At 46.7% G+C, this 19,450-nt stretch overlaps 1 long non-coding RNA gene across 1 annotated transcript; it reads left to right on the top strand.

Moving 5' to 3' along the window:
• The first annotated feature begins 565 nt into the window (after window positions 1–565).
• LOC134413966 (uncharacterized) lies at window positions 566–10,244 on the top strand. The gene is made up of 3 exons (XR_010026624.1): window positions 566–889; window positions 7,851–7,916; window positions 8,067–10,244. It is a non-coding gene; the product is annotated as an uncharacterized LOC134413966 (long non-coding RNA).
• The last annotated feature ends 9,206 nt before the right edge of the window (window positions 10,245–19,450 follow it).

The following is a 19,450-nucleotide window of genomic DNA, read 5'->3' as shown; positions in this document are numbered from 1 at the left end:
TTTGTCTTCTCTGGGGGTCCCCACGGATTATCTTTTTCCCAAGTTTTTATTTCAGTTGCTCTGATTGATTGCCTTTCTTCTTCAGAAAAATATTATTTCCATTATCAACCGCATCTCTTCTCCAGTATAAATGTTTGGACCTGAAAATTGGTCTAATTGTTCAGCTATGCTTATGGGATCTTCTAAATATCTTTTTCATTTATTTCTTAAAATTTCAGACCTCAGACGAAGTCAAAGGAGCATTTACAACCTCTGATCCGTCTGCTCTTATGAGAACCTTTCGTTATTGGAAATAGACCAATCTCTTTATCTCATCCTTTTTGGATTTTTATCTTCTATAGCCTTTCTCCCGTATTTTTAGGAAGAATCAGGAGAGGGCTTTCTTTTAACTGAACTTTTAGTGTTTCGATAAAGTGATTCTTTTAGAGTTCCCCTGAGCAGCCGGAGCTGTGGTTACCAAGGGAACGGGGCTCAGGGCAGGACGGGGAGACTCGGCACAGCTCAGGTCTCGGTCCTCCAAAGGCGGGGTCTGCAGCCGCGATCGCCCGAGGGGCTGTTCCGGTGCAGACCGAGCTGGAGCGTGGATCGCCCCCACATGGCTGATGGTGGCTGATCTGGCCGAGACAAAGCAGTCGACTGACCCCGGCTGCAGCGGCGGGAGCCGACAGAGTCAGGGCAGCCGGGGATGGGACAGATGGGACTCTCTTTCGGTGCGGTCAGCGCGGTAACCACGGTGCACACGGCAGGACAGACCCCCACCCCCTGCACGAACTGCGGAGCGGCCGCGGGCCGGGCGGCCGGGACTGAGGCAGACGGACTGTGCCGGAGCCGGCACAGGGGCTGGGAGGGCTGGTGCGAACGAGTGGGGGAACGAACGGGAATGGATGAGGTAATTTGTTCTCAGCTTTATACTTTCCCCGTTTTGTTTTTATTGCCTTTCAAAAATGTTATTTTCTTACAGCCTCCCCCCTCCCCAGCATGTGGTATACTTATTTTCTTCTGGATTAATCGGTTTTTACAAATAAATCCAGAGCTTAACTTAAATCTAAACTTCTGCTTGGATGCTTTGAAATGGTCGACGAGCTTACTCACGACCTTCTCATATTGTTTTTCTCATCACCCTTTTATTTATCTTTTGGCAAATAATACATGTTTCAGGTACTTGTTTTTCTACTCTTAAAGTCGCAGTGCACCGATAGTTCTTTTAAAAAAATGATTACACAAAGCCTGAGTATCCCACTGGACTTTTTGATACATGTCCTCTGCTATTCTTTAGTAAGGGTTTTATTATCTAATTGTCTTCCATCAAGATGTTTCTATTTCCCCAATTTATCTTGTTCGCCACCTATCTTGTTTTAATTCCCTTTTTTTTGCTTCTCTAAACTTTGGAATTTCTAATTTTTTTTTCTTTTGGAGTTAATATTAACCCTTTCAGCTCTATTTTCTGCTGCATCTTTAGCTTCTTGATCTGTCAATTATTTTTTCTTATTTCTGGGTTTTTACCTTTTGGTGTCTTTTAATATGTATTATTGCTATCTCTTTTAGGTAATTTTAATGCCTCTAAAACCTCGAAAATAAGTTTCTCATGTACTAATCTTTTTCTTCTTTCATTAAGTAATCTCCCTTTTTAAATTTTTCTTAAGGTATGTGCTACTCTAATGGCATACCTTGAATCAATATATAACTCCTTTCTTTAGTGTTAAATTTTCTAATGCTCTTTTTAAGTATATAATTCACAAGTTTGCATGTTTTTTCTCATCAACTTCTGCATACCTTGTATTTTGCAAGGAGTTGTATTTCTGTTTGTTAACATAACTCCCAAAGTGCTGCTATCTTGGGGTATTTCTGTTGGTAATTTTTTTCTCCTGCTTTTCTTTCCTGTATCCACCTTACTGGATTTCTGTCTCATTTTTCAATATTCTATCTATTCGTCCCCTGCTTCTGTTTTTCACTTTTTACTAACAAATACCACTTTTCTTTCAACTACTTACACTTAAAAATCTTTTCTTCTCACACTGCTTTTCAATACAATCCACCTCCCTCCAAGGAGATTTGGTGAGGCTTAAAATGCACAATTGACATTACCTATACTTTTATTCGTCTACATTCGCTCACTTTTATTTCTCATTCACTTTCACACATTCTTTCACACTCTCAAGACACAAAGGGGATCCTTATTGCTAGAAAATCACAGGTCTTTGTGGCCCCCTCTTTCGCTTTGGGGTTTACAAACTCCAGGTCTCAGTGTCACCAGGCCCCCTAGAAGGGCCCTGACTCTGGCTGCCTCTGGTGTCCGTTCACCTGTGAGGCTGTCTGCGTGTCTTTCACACTCTTCAGCTACGGCCTCTCACACACCCAGGGAACACTAGCTTGGTGCGTAGGTCACTCACTCATCTTCGGCCCAGAAGCCCCCACCTACCCGGGAGCTACAGCCTGGTGTGCAGGTCACTCACTCCTCTTTCCACTGCCTCCCCCTTCCCACCTGCCCGGGAAGTTGAGGCTGACTTTGTGTGGGTCTCACTCTCACACACCACAAAACAACAATAAGGTACCTTTTACTTTTACATCACCTATTACAAGTTTAGGTGTTACTGGCGAGTCCCCGTGCTATTGGATATCCCTCAACCCAGCTGTGTTATCCAACCCCAAATGCTCTTGGGCAATTTTTCTCTCAATCCTGCCGTGTTGTCCAACCCCAGATGCTGTTGGGTATTTTTCCCTCAATCCAGCTGTGTTGTTCAACCCCAGATGCTCTTGGGCATTTTCTGTCCCTCAACCCAGCGGTGTGGTACAACTACAGATGCTCTTGGGCATTTAATTTGTTTTGCTGTGTTGTCCAACCCTGGATGTTCTTGGGCAGTTTTTTATCCCTCAATCCGGCTGTGTTGTCCAACCCCGGATGCTGTTGGGAAAAATTTTCATCTCCTAATCTGGCTGTGTTGTCCCACCCTGAGTGTTCTTGGGCATATCCTCACTCTGACAGAATTCTGCTCAACCCTGCTCTTGGATGCTCTTGGAATATAAATCCCTCAACCCAGCAGGTTTTAGGGGCCCCTCCTGTCCCATTTCCTAGTGGATTGGGCTAGGAAACATTGCTGCATACCTCCAAGGGGTCCAACCCCTCCCTGAGACCCAGTCCCAGTTACCCCGGGAGATTCTTTCACTCTCTTACCACTTGCTTCATCTCTTTACTGGCGGCTTTTCTCACAAAAAGACAAAAATGCAGCATGGGAGACTCGTCACTCACTTGGCAGGTCTGGGACAACCAGCCCGCCTCTCATTCACACACATTCATCCCCCCCCCCTCCCCGTATCTGCCCCCCTGAGAAATACTTACCAATCCTTTTTCCTTCCCGGGTTCTTTGTGCGCACTACTACTCTTAGGGGGCCAATTACCGCGGTTGTAGGGAGCCTTTTTCCCTTCTCTTTGTTTTATTGCCTCCTTTTGTCACAGATCATCACCTGCGTCTGTCCATCACTTCAGGGGAAGCAGATCCAGGCTGCCAAATAGGGCAGGGCGCATCTTCCCTACTCTGACTCTCCTAAAACACCAGCAGTGAGGTGTTAGCAAACATCCTCTGCTACCAAAATTGTGAAAAACGCCAATCACTTGTTTTTAAAATTTTTAAAAGTTTAATAGTAATAAAATAGTTAAAAAGAATAGTAACACAATTAGAGTAATAAGAATTTGGACAAATGGAATTAGGACAATATGAGACAATAAAAACAAAGTGTCAGGGATGTCCGGGTACCTTTTTCTGGACATCACGAGCCCAAAAAAGGACCCCCGCTAACAAAGGATCAACCCTTAAAACAATAGCCTGTTGCTTATTCATACACTTCATACATGATGCATAAATTCCATTCAAATACAGGATTCTGTCTGGTCTTCATCAGCTTCTCCCCTCTAATCCTAACAGCACCTTTGAGGCAGGAAGAAGTTTGTTTCTTCTGATAAGAAGGCAATAAATTCTTTTTCTCTGAAAGATCTAGGTGTCCTGTGGCTGCTATCTCGCTGCAAGCCCTTTCTGTTAAACAAAGCATCTTCCATGGCATAATTTCTATTTTAACAATTTTTATAACCTAAAACTATATTTAACACAGTACTTAAGAAAATTAACACAGCATTGCTTTCTAACACAACACATATAATATTCATTTTAATATTTGCGAAAAGCCAATCATAACATACATGCACTTTTCACAAGGCGTTTTGGATGTTAGGTGTTTTGTTTGGGTTGTGTGAGGTTTTTTTTTGAAGGGGAATTATTGAAATTTTTGGGCAGTTTTTTTAAATTTTGGTGAGTTGCACTGGGAGTTGGTGGGATTCTCTGGGGGTTTTGGGGTTTTCTTGTATTTTGGGGGGATTTTGTGGAGTTTTAGTGGAATTTTAGGGGGGCTTTGGGGCATTCCCTGAGTTTGAGGAAGGGCTGAGAGGCACCAAAATCTCCTTAAAAACCCTGGAAGTCCCAATAAAGCCCACTAAAACCCAATTTAGTCTCTCAAAATCCCATTACAACACCCTAGAATCCTGATAAAAGCCCACAAAATCTCTTGAAATCCCAATCACCCCAAAAATCCTGATTAAACTCTGCAAATCCCCCAAAAATGTCCCCAAAACCATAAAAAGTCCCACAAAATCTCCCCCAAGATCCAAAGAAATCCTAGCAACACTCAAAAATCCACACAAAACTCCTCAAATCCCGCCAAAAATCCCCAAAACCCCAAATCCCTAATGAATCCTGCTAAATGCCACCACAGTTCCAATAAAATGCCCCAAAATCTCCTAAAAATCCCAATAAAACCTCCAGAATTTCTGAGAATTCCTAAAAACCCCAACAAAATCCCAGTAAAATCCCCAAAATTTAAAAAAAGCCAGAAAAAAATTCAATAAACCTCAAAAATCCCCAGAAAAACTCCCCCTCAAAATGCCAATCAAATCCTCCAAAATCCAAACCCCCCAAAATCCACAAAACCAGCCACTCCCAGTCAATACCAGTATTATTCCAGTCGCTCTCAATGAGATCCCAGGGTAACCCAGTATGGATTCAGCTGCTCTCACTGTGATCCCAGTGTGATCCCAGCATAATTCTAGATGCTCCCAGTTCCTCCCATTATGATCCCAGTTGCTCCAAGAATAGTCCCAGTCCCTCCCAGCAGGGTCCCATTGTGCCCAGTTGCCTCCAGGGTAGATTCAGTTTTCCCAAGCATTGTCCCAGTTGAGCCCAGCATGATCCCAGCTGTTCCCAGTGTGGTTCCAGTGCCCGCAGTATGGTTAGAGACACTCCCAGTATGTTTTATTTACCTCAGAATGATCCCAGTCTTTCCCAGTTACTCCCAGTTTCCTCTAACATAATCCCAGTTTCTATCTGTTGCTCAAAGGGTGGCCCCAGTTGCTCCCAGTTGCTCCCAGTATGATCCCAGTTGTAGTCTCAATCCTTTCAGCATGGTTGCAGTACCCTCCAGCCGATCCCAGTTGCTCCCAGTGTGTCACATTTTCCTCCCAACATGGGCCCAGTAGCTCCCAGTAAGCCCCAGTCAGGTTCCATTCACACCCAGTATAATCCCAGTATGAGTGTAGCTACTCCCAGTATGATCCCAGTCACTTGCAGTCTAATCCCAGTTGCTCCCAGTCACTCCCAGTCTGATCCCAGTTGCTCCCAGCATGGACCCAGCTGTTCCCAGTGTGCTTCCATCACTCCCCTATGGTTACAGACACTCCCAGTATGGTCCCAGTTAAACCCAGTTGCCCCTGCTGTAGTCCCAGTCACTCCCCATATGATCCCAGTTCCCCCAGTATGGTCCCACTCACTCCCAGTTGCCCCCAGTGTGGTCCCAGTTCTCCCCAGCATGGTCTCGGTTGTTCCCAGTGTGGTTCCAGTCCCCCCAGTATGGCTACAGACACTCCCAGTATATCCCAGTTGCCCCCAGCATGTCTGTAGTCATCTCCAGGCTCTGCCAGTGGCTGCAGTAAGGTGTTAGTTCTCCCAATATGATCCCCCAGTCATGCCCAGTATATCCCAGTTGCCTCCATTATGCATCCAGACCTTCCCAGTTCCTCCAGTTTGCTTGCAGCATGATCCCAGTTTCTCTCAGCTGCTCCCAGTAACCCAAAGTGTGATCCCAGTCGCTCCCTTTCAACCCCAATAGGATCCCAGTAAGCTCCAGTTTGATCCCACTCACATGCCAGCCCTCCCAGCGTGGTCCCAGTATAATCCCAGTTGCTTCCAGTCTCTTCCAGTATGGTCCCAGCTGCTTCCAGCATGGTTCCAGTTGCTTCCTAGATCAGCCCAGTCAGTCCCAGTATGATGCCATTTGCTCCCAGCATGCTCCCAGTTGCTCCCAGTCAGGCCCAGTATGGGGGATGATGTGCAGGGTGTGTTCCCAGTCACTCTCAGATACTCCCAGTCCCTGCCACTATGAACCAGTTGTGCTCCACATGGTTCCAATTGCTCTCTTTCCCCCCTCACTTTTGTTCCAGTCCCTCCCAGTATGTCCTGGTGTAGCCCGGTTCCCTCCAGCATGTTCCCTGTCACTTCCAGTTGGGTTTTTGGGGGGATGTTTGGAGAATGAAGAAGTCCAAGGCTGAGTGGAAAAGGCCCCTCGGGGGGACATTGGGGGGTGCCGGTGGCAGCTGCCGGCAGAGGCAGCCTGGAGGAGCAGAGCCCTGTGTCCCCCAGGAGCCCAAAGTGGGGAGCCCAGAGAGGGGGGAGTGCTGCCATTGGCGGGAGCCTCAAGAGCCTGGAGAGGGATAGGGGGGACTCCTTGGAGCCGCTGCAGCCCAGAGCAGAGAATGAGGGGATAAGGGAGCCCGGGAGCCCAAGCAGACTCGGCATCCCGAAATGGGGAGAGCGAAGAGGGGGGAGCTTTTGGCATTGCTGGGACTGCCAGCAGCCTGGGCAGGGCGGGCACCGAGGAGAAGGGGGACCCCCAATGCAAGTTTGACCCCCAGCAGCTGGGACAGGGGTACCCCGAACACCCGAGGGGAGGGACCAGGGACAGAGAACTCCTGGGATGCTTTTCCAGGGCTGAATCTTGGTGTTTGGGAGGTTTTTATGAAGCACAGATAGCCAGTGACTTGTAGAGATGGACTTGGGCGGAGGGACCTTGAAACTCAATGTGTATTGGGGCTGGTGAAACAGGCTTTCCTGTTTCATAAATATGATAAATATGATTGTCTGGCAAAAGATTTTGAGAATATAGAAACTATTAGCAAGATTGAAATGAAAGCAAGCTTTTAGATACCTTAGTTATGGAACAAACGGAAAACAATGGTGTGGCCGGACTGAAGGCAATCCCCTTCTGATGAATCAATTCTCTGTGCTTGGAGACAGGTCCAGGGGTCAGAGCAGACCCTACTAGCTCAGCAGAAGGCGTCCAAACAGTAGTTTTTAAGATTTAAAATATAACACAGTCTGGTGATGTAATGATTCTTTCAGGCTGTATGTAAATGCTATAGGATTTGTACCTTGTACTAGATTGGTTAGTGAGAAATAGAATATTCAACACAGAAGAAGATTTATTGTATTGTAACAGGAACCTCACTCTCTTATGCTTTTATTCTCTTACTCTTTTGCTCTCTTACCCTTTTTACTCTCTTACCTTTTTTACTCCCTTACGCTCTACCCCTCTTACTCTCTAACCCTCTCATCCTCTCTGCCCCTCTCTTCTCTCGGGCCTGCTCCGAGCTGTGGCTGGCAGCTCCAAGCAGGGCCCTGCACCCAGGCCCTTTGCAATAAACCGCAAGTTCCACGACCTGGCTTCAGAGATCTCTCGTCTCTGTCCATCCCAACCATCCTACCCCCCGATGCTCCTACAAACGTGCTCATCCCTTGTTTTCCCCAAACCAGGATTTGCCATTGTCAAGACCTAGGAGGCTGCGAGGAAGAGGAAGATGCCCCAGGACACTGATGCAGGTGAGGAGGAAGTCAGTGTCCCTTTCCCCTCTGTGCTGCTCCATCTGCCAGCCTGGCACAGCCCCGGCTGCAGCACAGCCCTGGGGGGGATCTCCTTGCCCTTGCCTGTGGCACAGAGGCAAATCCCATCCTGTCCTTGTCCTTCCTCAGCCAGAGCAGGAGCTGAGCATGGAGAGCAGGGAGGACCGTGGCAGAACCTGGTGGAAGAGGCCGTTCTGAGCGGCTCCACGGCACAGGAAGCCAAGGGGGAGGAAAAGCCCCGGGGATGCTGCACAAGGAGGGGCTGCAAACTCAGCTGGCAGGGATCTGACGGGGAAAGAGCCAGCCTGGGCCGGGAAGGCGGCCGGAGATGGAGCTAGAGCTCGGAGCTGGTGCTCCATGAGCAGCTCCATGATGGGGAGAAGCCCCACACATTCAGGGAGTGTGGGAAGAGCTTCAGGAGGAACTGCAACCTGATCAGGCACCAGAGGACCCACACTGGGGAATGGCCCTACACGTGTGGGGAGTGTGGGAAGAGCTTCAGCAAGAGCTCCACCCTGATCACGCACCAGAGGACCCACACTGGGGAGAGGCCCTACGAGTGTGATAAATGCAGGAAGAGGTTTGTGACCAGCTCCCATCTCGTCCGGCACTATCAGAGTCACACAGAGGAGAGGCCCTTCCAATGTCCCACCTGTGGGAAGGGATTCCAACGCAATTCCCACCTCATCATCCACCGGCGCATCCACACTGGGGAGAAGCCCTACGAGTGTGATAAATGCAGGAAGAGGTTTAAGACCAGCTCCAGTCTCCTCCTGCACTATCGGATTCACACAGAGGAGAGGCCCTTCCGCTGCCCCGACTGTGGGAAAGGATTCAAGCACAACTCCATCCTTGTCAAGCACCGTCGCATCCATACTGGGGAGAGGCCCTACGAGTGTCCCCAGTGTGGGAAGAGCTTCTCCACGAGCTCTGCCTTGAACCAACACCAATGAAGACACCAGTAAGGGAAGCCCTGCGAGTGCCCCGAGTGCCGGACGAGCTTTGTGCGCTGCTCCCGCTCCATCCCCCACTGGAGGAGGCACTTTGGGCACAGCCCTGGTGACCCACATTCCCTGTGATCCATTTTGGGAACACACCTGTCTGCTTCTCCTATTGGTTTGGCCTTAATTTTCTTCTGCTTCATCTTCAGCCCTTAAAAAGTGCCAAAATAGAGTTAAATGAATGAAATTGATCAAAGATATCTAAAGTCCCACCATTTCACAGGTTTTTGAGGGGGAATTTAGGATTTGGGGACACATTCTGTGTGGAGTGCCCCTGTTGCTAAGAGGCAGGAATTTGATCTCCCCCTTCTTGTGTTGCTAAGAACTCTTCCCCCTACCCAAACCTGAAGTCCACCCCTGTGATATCCTATAAAAACCCCACGGCCCTGCCTTTGCCCTGTCTTTTGGGAGTCAGAAATGGATTCTGGAGCTTTCTGGAACCCAGACCCATCTCATTTATTCCTGGCAGTGGCAGCTGCAGCCTCCCTGGACACCATGAACTCTGGAGAATGGAGGCAGCCAGTGAGGACAGGTCCTGGATTGCAAGATCAGTATGTGTTCTGTTTGCCATCTGTCAGAGGTGGGGCAGTTATCTTCTGTTTATTGGGCAGTTTATCTCTTCCACAACCAATCCTTTCTCCAACAGATATCTTCTGATAATGGATGGGCCATAAATTATTAATTATCTGCTGTTAATGGGCCATTGAGTGTCCCTGCATGGCTGATAGAATGACATTATGCCATTGGGTGATGCTCCACCCAGAAGAGGAGCCAAGCATTCCTACCTGGATAGAATCTGAGGTTTGGAACACCACAGCAACCTTTTCCCACTGGATTGCCAGAGGATCAGCCTTTTTCCACTGGATTGCCAAAGGATCAGCCTTCTTCCACTGGATTCTCAGAGGAGCAGCTGTCTTCTCCATTGGATTCCCAGAGGAAGACCAGACCGATCTGCAGCACCCCTGGACCTTCAGAGGAAAACTCCACCCTTCTCCAGGGTTCCTGCTCCAACAGAACCATCCCTGGCACTGCAGGAGGGCTGCAGCCACCATGGAATGGGACTGTGCCACCACCCTGACCCACAGCGTGTCAGGTCCTGTTCTGACTCTGTCAGTGGCTTTTTTTTCTTTGTACTACTGCATTTGTATTTTTAATTTTTCCTAAAAGAGGAACTGTTATTCCTGCTCCCATGTCTTTGCCTGAGAGCTCCTTAATTTCAAAATTATAGCAATTCAGAGGGAGGGGGTTTGCATTTTCCATTCCGGGGGAGGCTCCTGCTTTCCTTAGCAGAAACCTGGCTTTTCAAATACAGACAATAACAAAGTTACTTTAACACCACAGATATAAAATCCATTTTAATATCTGCAAAAAGCCAATATTAAGTGTCCGTAACAATAAACCTCTTGCTGAATGATGGTAGATGCCAAAGTAACTTTGTTCTAAAGATGTACCTTTTATTTCTTTTGTTAATTAAGCTTAGTGAAAGATACATGCTGATGGCAGACGGTGTCAAATGCCTTAGCAGGAGTAACTATGACTCTCTTAAGATGAGGGCATAGTTACTAACTGGGCATAGCTGCAGAAGTCGCACCTCCTCATGGTCCCGCAGGATACCCTTGTGGTAACTGAGTCGACTTCTGTCGCAGTCGAGGCGGTCACGACATAAAGCAGAGACCACAAGCAGTCTCAGTTGGTAAGACTTGGCAACAGTCAACCATTGGTGAAAAGTTACTCTGACTCCACCTAACTTTCTAAAAATGCTTCATCCAGCTGCAGAATGCTCTTCTCTTCCTTCTCTCGATCTCCTTGGTTACGGCCTTGGAGAAAGCTCCTTATCAACTTCTTCTTCTTCTTACTTCTCGCTCCTTTAGCTAACAGGCCCGCTGCTAGCCCCTTCCACAATTCCCCCTTTTTTGTTTTTTGACCTGTAAATACAGCTGCTATGGATTTTTACAGGGCCCTTTGCAAAAACCCAAGCAGAGAGGGGACACACAAAATCACAATCACAACCATCAACAAAATTTCCGTTCTTCCTTCATCCATCTTTAAGTACTGATGTATGGTCTTAGCCAGTGTCATCCGCACGTTCTGCTTCAGCTGTGGAGCCATCAATCCTGTCCTTTCCCGCACACTCTAGGTAAGGTTTAACACAGCGAGCAGGAACCCATCGAGGACCATTATCTGTCAAAACACAAGCATAACCCCTTCCCCAGGTTACCAGTTCCACTGGACCAGACCATATACCAGTAATCAAATCCTTGACCCATACCTTGACATTTCTATGGAAATTTGGTTGCTTAGAATTCAAAGAAGAAAAATGGCAAAAGATTGGAGATAACTGTGAGTCAGATAGGGGACACAAGAAGTTTAACACATAAACAGCTTTATCTAATCTCACTTGAGGTGACTCCTGTTGCATTCCCCCTTTTTGTTTTTGAACCTGACGTTTAAGAAGTCCGTGAGCTCTTTCAATAATTGCTTGGCCCGTGGGGACATGTGGAATACCTGTTGAATGGTCAATGCCCCAAGCACGAAAGAATGCTTGCATTTTCTGCGAAGCATATGCTGGGCCATTATCTGTTTTTACATGACATGGAACACCTAGAATAGAAAAGGCATGATAAAAATGACGAATAGCATCTCGAGTTTTCTCTCCCGTGAATGCTGAAGCAACCATTGCGTGAGAAAAAGTATCAACTGTAACATGAACATACTTAAAGCGACCGAATTCTGGCATTTTTGTAACATCAGTTTGCCATTCTTCTAACGCAGAAAGACCTCTAGGGTTGGTACCATAATACTGAGTGACATGAGTCATATGACAGTCGGGACAAGAGGAAAGAATAGATTTTGCTTCGGCAGTAGACAGTTTGAATTGCTGCTGTAAAGCTTGAGCACTCTGATGAAAAAATTGATGGGATAAAATTGCCTGCTGCAACACATTGGGTACAGTTTTGATTGCAGTAGCAGCTACTAAAGAGTCTATATAGGCATTGCCTTCAGCAAAAAATCCCGGTAATGATGTATGGCTGCGAATGTGCATGATAAAGTAAGAATGTTTTCAAGCACCAATAACTTCACTAATATAGTAAACAATGGTTTCTCTTGAATATTATACAACACTGCTTGATCTAAATGCTTAACCAAATTTGCAACATAAACTGAATCAGTAACTATGTTTACAGAACCAGGAAACAAAGTAAAAGCCAAAAGAACAGCAGAAAGTTCAACCAGTTGAGGAGATCCCTGCTGAATCACTGTCTGATATTCCCAGTGATCATCCTTTCTCCAAGCCACAGCTGCTTTTCCGGTTTTTCCGGACCCATCTGTAAAAACCGTTATACCTTCCACTGGAACAGGAGAACAAATTTGCTTGCCTTCAAAAGGAATCTCTTTAGTCAGTGTTAGAACAGGATGAGAAGGCAAGTGATACGAGATTTGGCCTGTAGAACAAGATAAGGCAGATTGCAATTCATGATTATTTTGAAAGCACCATTCAAAATACCACTGTTGCACAGGTATCACAATGGTCACAAGGTCCTGTCCCAAAATCTCATGACAACGCCTGCGACCCTTGATGATAATATCTGCAAAGAGCTCATAAAGTCCTGGGGCTGTTTTCCGAGATCTGAAAGATAAAAATATCCATTCCAGAATATGCAATTGATCTTCCCAATTATCATTCCATTGACACAGTATTCCACATGGTATTTCATGGTCTTTCAAAATAAACAATTGAACACCAACAGAGGGATCTATCCTGTTAACAAATTTGTGTGCTAGGGCTAATTAAACTTCTTCTAGGGTCTTTTTTGCCGCTGAAGTCAATTGCCTCTCATCAGTGGAGGAAGTGATGCCTGACAGCAAATCAAACAATGGTTGCATCTGATGATTAGTTATGCCTAAATATGATCGAATCCAACCTATTAAACCAACCAATTTCTGTACATCAGTAGCAGTTTTAACATCAATGTCTAACTTTACAGGTTGAGGCATAACTTGAGTGTTGGTCACCAACATACCTAGGTATTTCCAAGGCATGTGTTCCTGCACTTTCTCTGGAGCAATAATCAAGCCAAAGTCTTTCAAATTTGTCACAGCACATTGTTTAAGAGCTGACAACTGTTGTTTGTTGTCCGATGCCAACAAGATATCATCCATGTAATGATAGCAGTAGCAGTTTTTAAATTGCTCCCTCACTTTTGACAAGGCCTGTGCCACAAACCATTGACAAATAGTTGGCGAATTTTTCATGCCTTGTGGGAGTACCTTCCATTGATATCTTTTATCAGGTTCAGCATGATTTATAGAAGGCACCGTAAAAGCGAATTTTTCTTTGTCCTGCTCAGCCAATGGAATAGTGAAGAAACAATCTTTTAGATCAATGACAACTATTTGCCATTCTTGTGGAATCATTGTGGGTGTAGGAAGGCCTGGTTGCAAAGCTCCCATTGTTGCCATTACAGCATTTATCTGCCGTAAATCATGTAAAAGTCTCCATTTTCCCGATTTCTTTTTTATTACAAAAACGAGGGTGTTCCAGGGACTGAATGATTCCTCAATATGTCCTGCTTGTAATTGTTCTGTAACTAATTCTTGCAGGGCAGTAAGCTTTTCAGTAGTCAGGGGCCACTGGCGAACCCGGACAGGCTTATCTGTCAACCATGTCAGGGGTACAACTGGACGTTCATTGCCCTGCAACACAGTGGCCCCCATTAAAAATCCGTAGTAATTTTGACACCCCATTGAGATAAACAATCTCGTCCCCACAAACTTTGAGGAGCATCGGCAACATAGGGTCTGATGTTAGCTTGTTGGCCATCAGGATGTTTCACATTAATTACAATGGCTGACAGGCCACCTGTTGTAGCACCACCCAACCCGAGGAGTCCAAAACTTGCATGAGTGAGAGGCCACGATTGAGGCCAGCAAAGTCGTGAGAGTATTGTGACATCTGCTCCAGTGTCAATCAAACCTGTTACTGATATAGTTCCTGGATGACATCCACTGGCGGTGAGAGTGCATGTCTTTTCTGGACGGCTCTCTGTTACTTTCTCAGTCCAAAACACTTGAGGTGCTCCTGTCGATCCAAAGCTTCCTGTGCCGTGACTTCGGTCCACTGCATTTGGAACAGAACTCACAAAAGGTACAAGCTGAGCAATGCAAGTTCCTTTCTGAATAGTGACAGGAGGGTCATCAATGGATACCATAGCATGAATCTGCCCTAAATAATCAGCATCAATAAGCCCTAGATGCACATGAATACCTCTAAGTGTAGTACTTGATCTCCCTATCAAAAACGCACTCAATCCCCGTCCTATCGGACCATAGGCATCAAGAGGCACTTTACATATTTCTTTTGTTAAAATGGTTACTGTGTCAGTGGTGGGTATATCAATCCCTGCGGACCTGCTTGTTGCCCCTGAGAATTGTTCGCAAATAGGTAGCTTTGCAGGACTGGGAAGGCCCGCATTTGCTGTTGTGGTTGTTGGGGTATTTGTTTCCCCACGCGCCCCTTCGCGCTTCTCTTTGGGTTTCCCGGCAATAGCTGACCATTTGCATGATATCTACTTCTGCATTGCTTAGCATAGTGCCCAGATTTAGCACAACGGTTGCATACAACATCGCTACTTGCACTCGGCCTAAATGTTGTTTTCTGGACAGTACACTGTGACTTTACGTGCCCTTGTTGTCCACAATTATAACACTTCGCTGAAGGTCTTAACACTGCAGCAAGAGCTGCCATTTTATGCTCGACTGAACCAGCTTTCGAGCAAGCAGTAACCATCTCAGACAAGGTGGGTTCCCCAGGCAAAGTATCAATAATCTTTCTGCAATCTGGGTTTGCATTTTCTTTAGCCAATTGTACACACAATTTGTCTCACAAAGTTTCATCATCTACTTGTTTCTCAATAGCGGCAGCAAGTTTTTCTGCAAACTGCAAAAATGGTTCTCATGTTCCTTGTTGTATAGTAACATATTTCTGTTTTGGAGCTGCCATTTCCATTGTTTTAGTTAAGGCACTCATGCCAATTTGCTGAGCTTGTGCCAAAATCGAAGGATCCCACCTTGCCTGTAAATCTGGATTAGCAAAAGGCCCAGAGCCCATTAGGGCATCAACACCCACAGCATGACGAGGGTCGTGTTGAGGCAACTGCATATTTGTTAAAGCAGTGCGCTCAGCCACTCGCCTCCAAGTTTCTTGAAATACACCATATTGTACTGGTTGGAATAGAATTGTACCAAGATGAGTGATGTCATAAGGTGCAAGCAAATCTGCATTAATCACACGTATTAATTGTATTACCTCTGAGGAATTAATACCATATTGAGCTACTTTTGATTGGAGGTCTTGCACAACCCTCCAGGCGAAGACATGATGACTGTCGTTCTGTCCTGTTCCAGGAGCTGCTTTGAAAACTGGAAAAGCCATAGGGTTATCACAAGCAACATTTGCAATGGCACTGTGCTCCTGAGGTACTCTTGGAGCACCTAACCTTTCTATGATGTCCCAGTTCTTTTCTTCAACTGCTTTCCTCCTAACAAATTCCCAAAACTCCTGAGGGTGTCGAGGAAGCACAGTGACTTGGCATGGAGGCAAAGTCCATGGGGCAGTAAGACTAGAGCTCTTAGGAGATGAAGAGACCAGAGCTCCCTGCCCCAACTCAGGTGTTACTGCGGGCGACTCATCACTTGACTCACTGTTGTTGTCACTGTCAGGTAAAGGAGGATATGGCCTTGCAGGTTGTTCAAGCCGCTCAGAGGGGAGCGGGGGGGCAGACGGCTGGACCAGAGAGGAGGGAAGCGGGGGGGCAGATGGCTGGATCTTTCTCTCTGCTAAAGACATTTCAGCTAACTGGCGTAGCGGTGTAGTATATACAGGCACCATCTGGAGCTGCTGCGCAGGTGTGAGATAAGGAGGCTTAGGAGTCTGATAAGAAGAGGCTAGGGCAGGTTGCCCAGAATTTTTGACAGCTTTCCCAGAAGCCTTGGCAGCTTTCCCAGAAGCTTTGGCAGCTTTCCCAGAAGCCTTGGCACCCAGCCCAGAAGCTCTGACAGCCTTCCCGGAAGCTTTGGCAGCTTGCCAGGTAACTCCCATGGCATCCAAACTTTCTTCACCAAGTTCCCCATCAGAGCCCCCTTCTACCTCAGCCCCCCCGTCAGGTATCAGCCCCGACTCTTCGTCCGCATCTTGCTCCGTTTCTCTCTCTATTCTCCATTCCTTTAAAGCCTCAAAGAGCGAGTTCCAGGTTACTGCTAAATCAACAGCTGTTTTATCTCCCGCTCGAATAACTTGCCATAGTCTGTCCCCGACTTTCTTCCATGCCTTAACACTAAATGCTGTGTTGGGATCAGTGCCAAAATTCTGTGATTTAGCCCACAGCAATATATTGCGAAGCTCATAGTCTGACATATTAATTCCCTTATTTCTTAACAAAACTTTCCATGTAGACAGAACACTTTCTTCCTCTTTAGATAAATTTTGTCCCATTATTACTAGTTGGTGGCTCACCTACTTCCAGGTGTCTTGATTGCAGGGAATCAGGTCCGGACCTCCCTGTGGCTTCCACCTGCCACTCTCAGCTGCACCAACGCCGCCTCCCCCACTACGTCCCAGTGGGTCACAGTTGCCAATTGCTAGGACCCCGTACGGGCCCCCACCGACTATGTTCTTATCACGTCAGCGTCTCCAAAATGTCGCAGTCGAGGCGGTCACGACATAAAGCAGAGACCACAAGCAGTCTCAGTTGGTAACACTTGGCAACAGTTTATTAATGAAAATAGCTGATCTTTTATACACTTTCCAGTTGTTTACCCTTCCTCTACCTTAGCTATTGGCCACAATAATTCAATACCATACCATTGGTGAAAAGTTACTCTGACTCCACCTAACTTTCTAAAAATGCTTCATCCAGCTGCAGAATGCTCTTCTCTTCCTTCTCTCGATCTCCTTGGTTACGGCCTTGGAGAAAGCTCCTTATCAGCTTCTTCTTACTTCTTGCTCCTTTAGCTAACAGGCCCGCTGCTAGCCCCTTCCACAGACTTCTGCCCCAGTGTGAGAGAGGGCGCATATCAGCCCTCCCTGTCATTGGACTCGTCACCCAACGATAGTTTCACGAATCGCTGAAACAAAAAGGTTGGCACAGTTAGTTCACTGTTGCACAGAGCCTTGTCCACGGGCTATTGTGGGACACAGTTGGTAGCTTGAGAGAGGGTCGGCTACTTACTACTTCTACCCTCACTTGGACTTGTCAGTTTATTGCTTACCAGACTGACAAAATCGTACAATCACTGCCTTTCCGTTATATCTGGACTACCACTCAGACTGACCCATTACATCTAAGGGTCATTGATGCTGAATTAACATCTATGCCCTCTGTGCCCAGGGAAGAGGGATTCAATCTTGTAAGTTTGGAGTTTTTTAACTCCAGAATTGTTAAAGAAGGTGGTCTACATCATGTGGATGTTTGGGAGTTTTTGGAGCAATTCCCTGAGCCCTATGAGATCACCCCTATGGGGATGGCCCACGATGACGCTGAGAGTGCGGTGGGAGGTACTGAAGAGCCCAAAACACCTGAGGCTGAAAGCGCAAGGGGAGGTACTCAAGAGCCCAAAACACCTGAGGCTCCTCACGGGTCTGAAGGTGACGGTACCATGCCAAGAACACCTGTTGTGTCCACGCCTGACAAAAAACCATCTTGTCCTTCTTGTGGGACTCGGTTTACAAGGATGTTGGGGCTGATTGACCATCTCAGAAGGGCGCATGGGCAGAGAAAGATCATTTTCAGGTGTGCAAAATGTGGTAAACACAATCTAAAATACCACAGTACCTCCTGTCACATCCCGCGCTGCAAGGGAATGGTGTGTGTGGCTCCCACTGGGGAATGGGTCTGTGAGGTGTGCCATCGAGGATTTGCCACCAAGATTGGCCTGAGTCAGCACAAGAGGATAAAACATCCTCTTGTGTGAAATGTGGAGCGGATTGTTGCTTCCTATGCCAAAGAGTCATCGGCCTGAGGAACCCACAAAATATGTATGGACTGAGGAGGAAGAGGCTCTCCTGGTACAACTAGTGGACAAGTATACCGGTAAAAGGAACACCAATCAACTTATAGCAAAGCATATTCCAACGAAAACGGCAAACCAGATAAGTGATAAAAGGTGCCTTCTAGCGAGAGGTCCCTCCGCGAAAGGTCATGAAGGACTAGTAGGTGCCACTGGGATTGAACATCTTCCTGAGTCTGCTAAGTTGCCCAAGGAGGGACAGTTAGAGCTCCAATACCGCGAGGTGATCAAAGCGCGATTATCGGTTGGCAAATTCACGGTGTATCGGGAGGCCTTCGAGAAAATTCTTGATGGGCAAGATCCAGGTCAGGTGGTGAACGATGTGTATAATGAGTTTCTCGGTATTCTGGGCGTGCCTAGCCAAAGTAAATCTATCTTTAAGGGTCGAAAGAAGCAGGCATCCCGTGGCCAAAAAGCATCCAAAACTCCATCAAATTGGATGCGCAAAAGAGCTATTAAGATGGGAAAATTCTTGAGATTCCAACTGTTGTACGAGTTACATAGACGGCACCTCACGTGTGTCTTCCTGAACAGCGTGGAAGCCTCTCAGTGCCAATTACCATGAAGTGTTGTCCATCATCACTTAAGGAGTAGGTGGGATACATCTGGCATATTTGGCGGCCTACTGAAATTCCCTCCATATAAGGAGGCGGACAACACCGCATTCGAGGCCCAAATTGCTAAAAAAGAGATTGATAAGAACATGAGAGAGATGTGTAAAACCTCTGCTCCCGAGCCAGATGGGATCACTTTTGGTCAGAATATTCCAAAAGACCCAAAATTTTCCCGGTTGACTGAGATCTTCAACCTCTGGCTTATCACCGGTACTGTTCCAGATGCGCTGCGGGACTGCAGGACCGTCTTGATACCCAAGTCTTCGGATGCAGAGAAGCTTGGTGATATCAATAACTGGAGGCCTATCACTATTGGTTCAGTGGTGATTAGGCTGTTTTCCAGGATCGCTACTGCGAGGCTGTCTAAAGCATGTCCCATCAACCCCCGGCAACGGGGTTTCATTTGCGCATCACGTTGTCCCGAGAACCTCAATTGTTACAGCTTGTGGTAAAAACAGCTAAGCAAGAGCATAAACATTTGGGGGTTGTGTTCGTGGACATTGCTAAGGCATTTGACACCGTTTGTCATCAGCATATATTTGAGGGTCTGGACAAGAGAGGAGTGGATCACACGTGATGGAGTTGGTGAGGGAAATGTATCGTGATGTTAAGACGTGCATTTCCATTGGAAGAGAAAGGACAGGCCCCGTATACATTCACTCAGGTGTCAAGCAAGGCGACCCCATGTCACCTTTGCTGTTCAATTTAGTGATGGACCCCCTTCTATGTAAACTCAAGAGAGAAGGTGAGGGTTTCCATCATGGGGGCTGGAAAGTTACGGCCATGGCATTTGCCGATTTGGTGCTGCTGAGTGACTCTTGGGAAGGCATGT

This window comes from Melospiza melodia, unplaced genomic scaffold (genome assembly GCF_035770615.1).
Source record: "Melospiza melodia melodia isolate bMelMel2 unplaced genomic scaffold, bMelMel2.pri scaffold_62, whole genome shotgun sequence".
Taxonomy (NCBI): domain Eukaryota; kingdom Metazoa; phylum Chordata; class Aves; order Passeriformes; family Passerellidae; genus Melospiza; species Melospiza melodia.
Note: the sequence above shows the minus strand (reverse complement) of the source record. Positions and strands in the feature narration are given on the sequence as shown.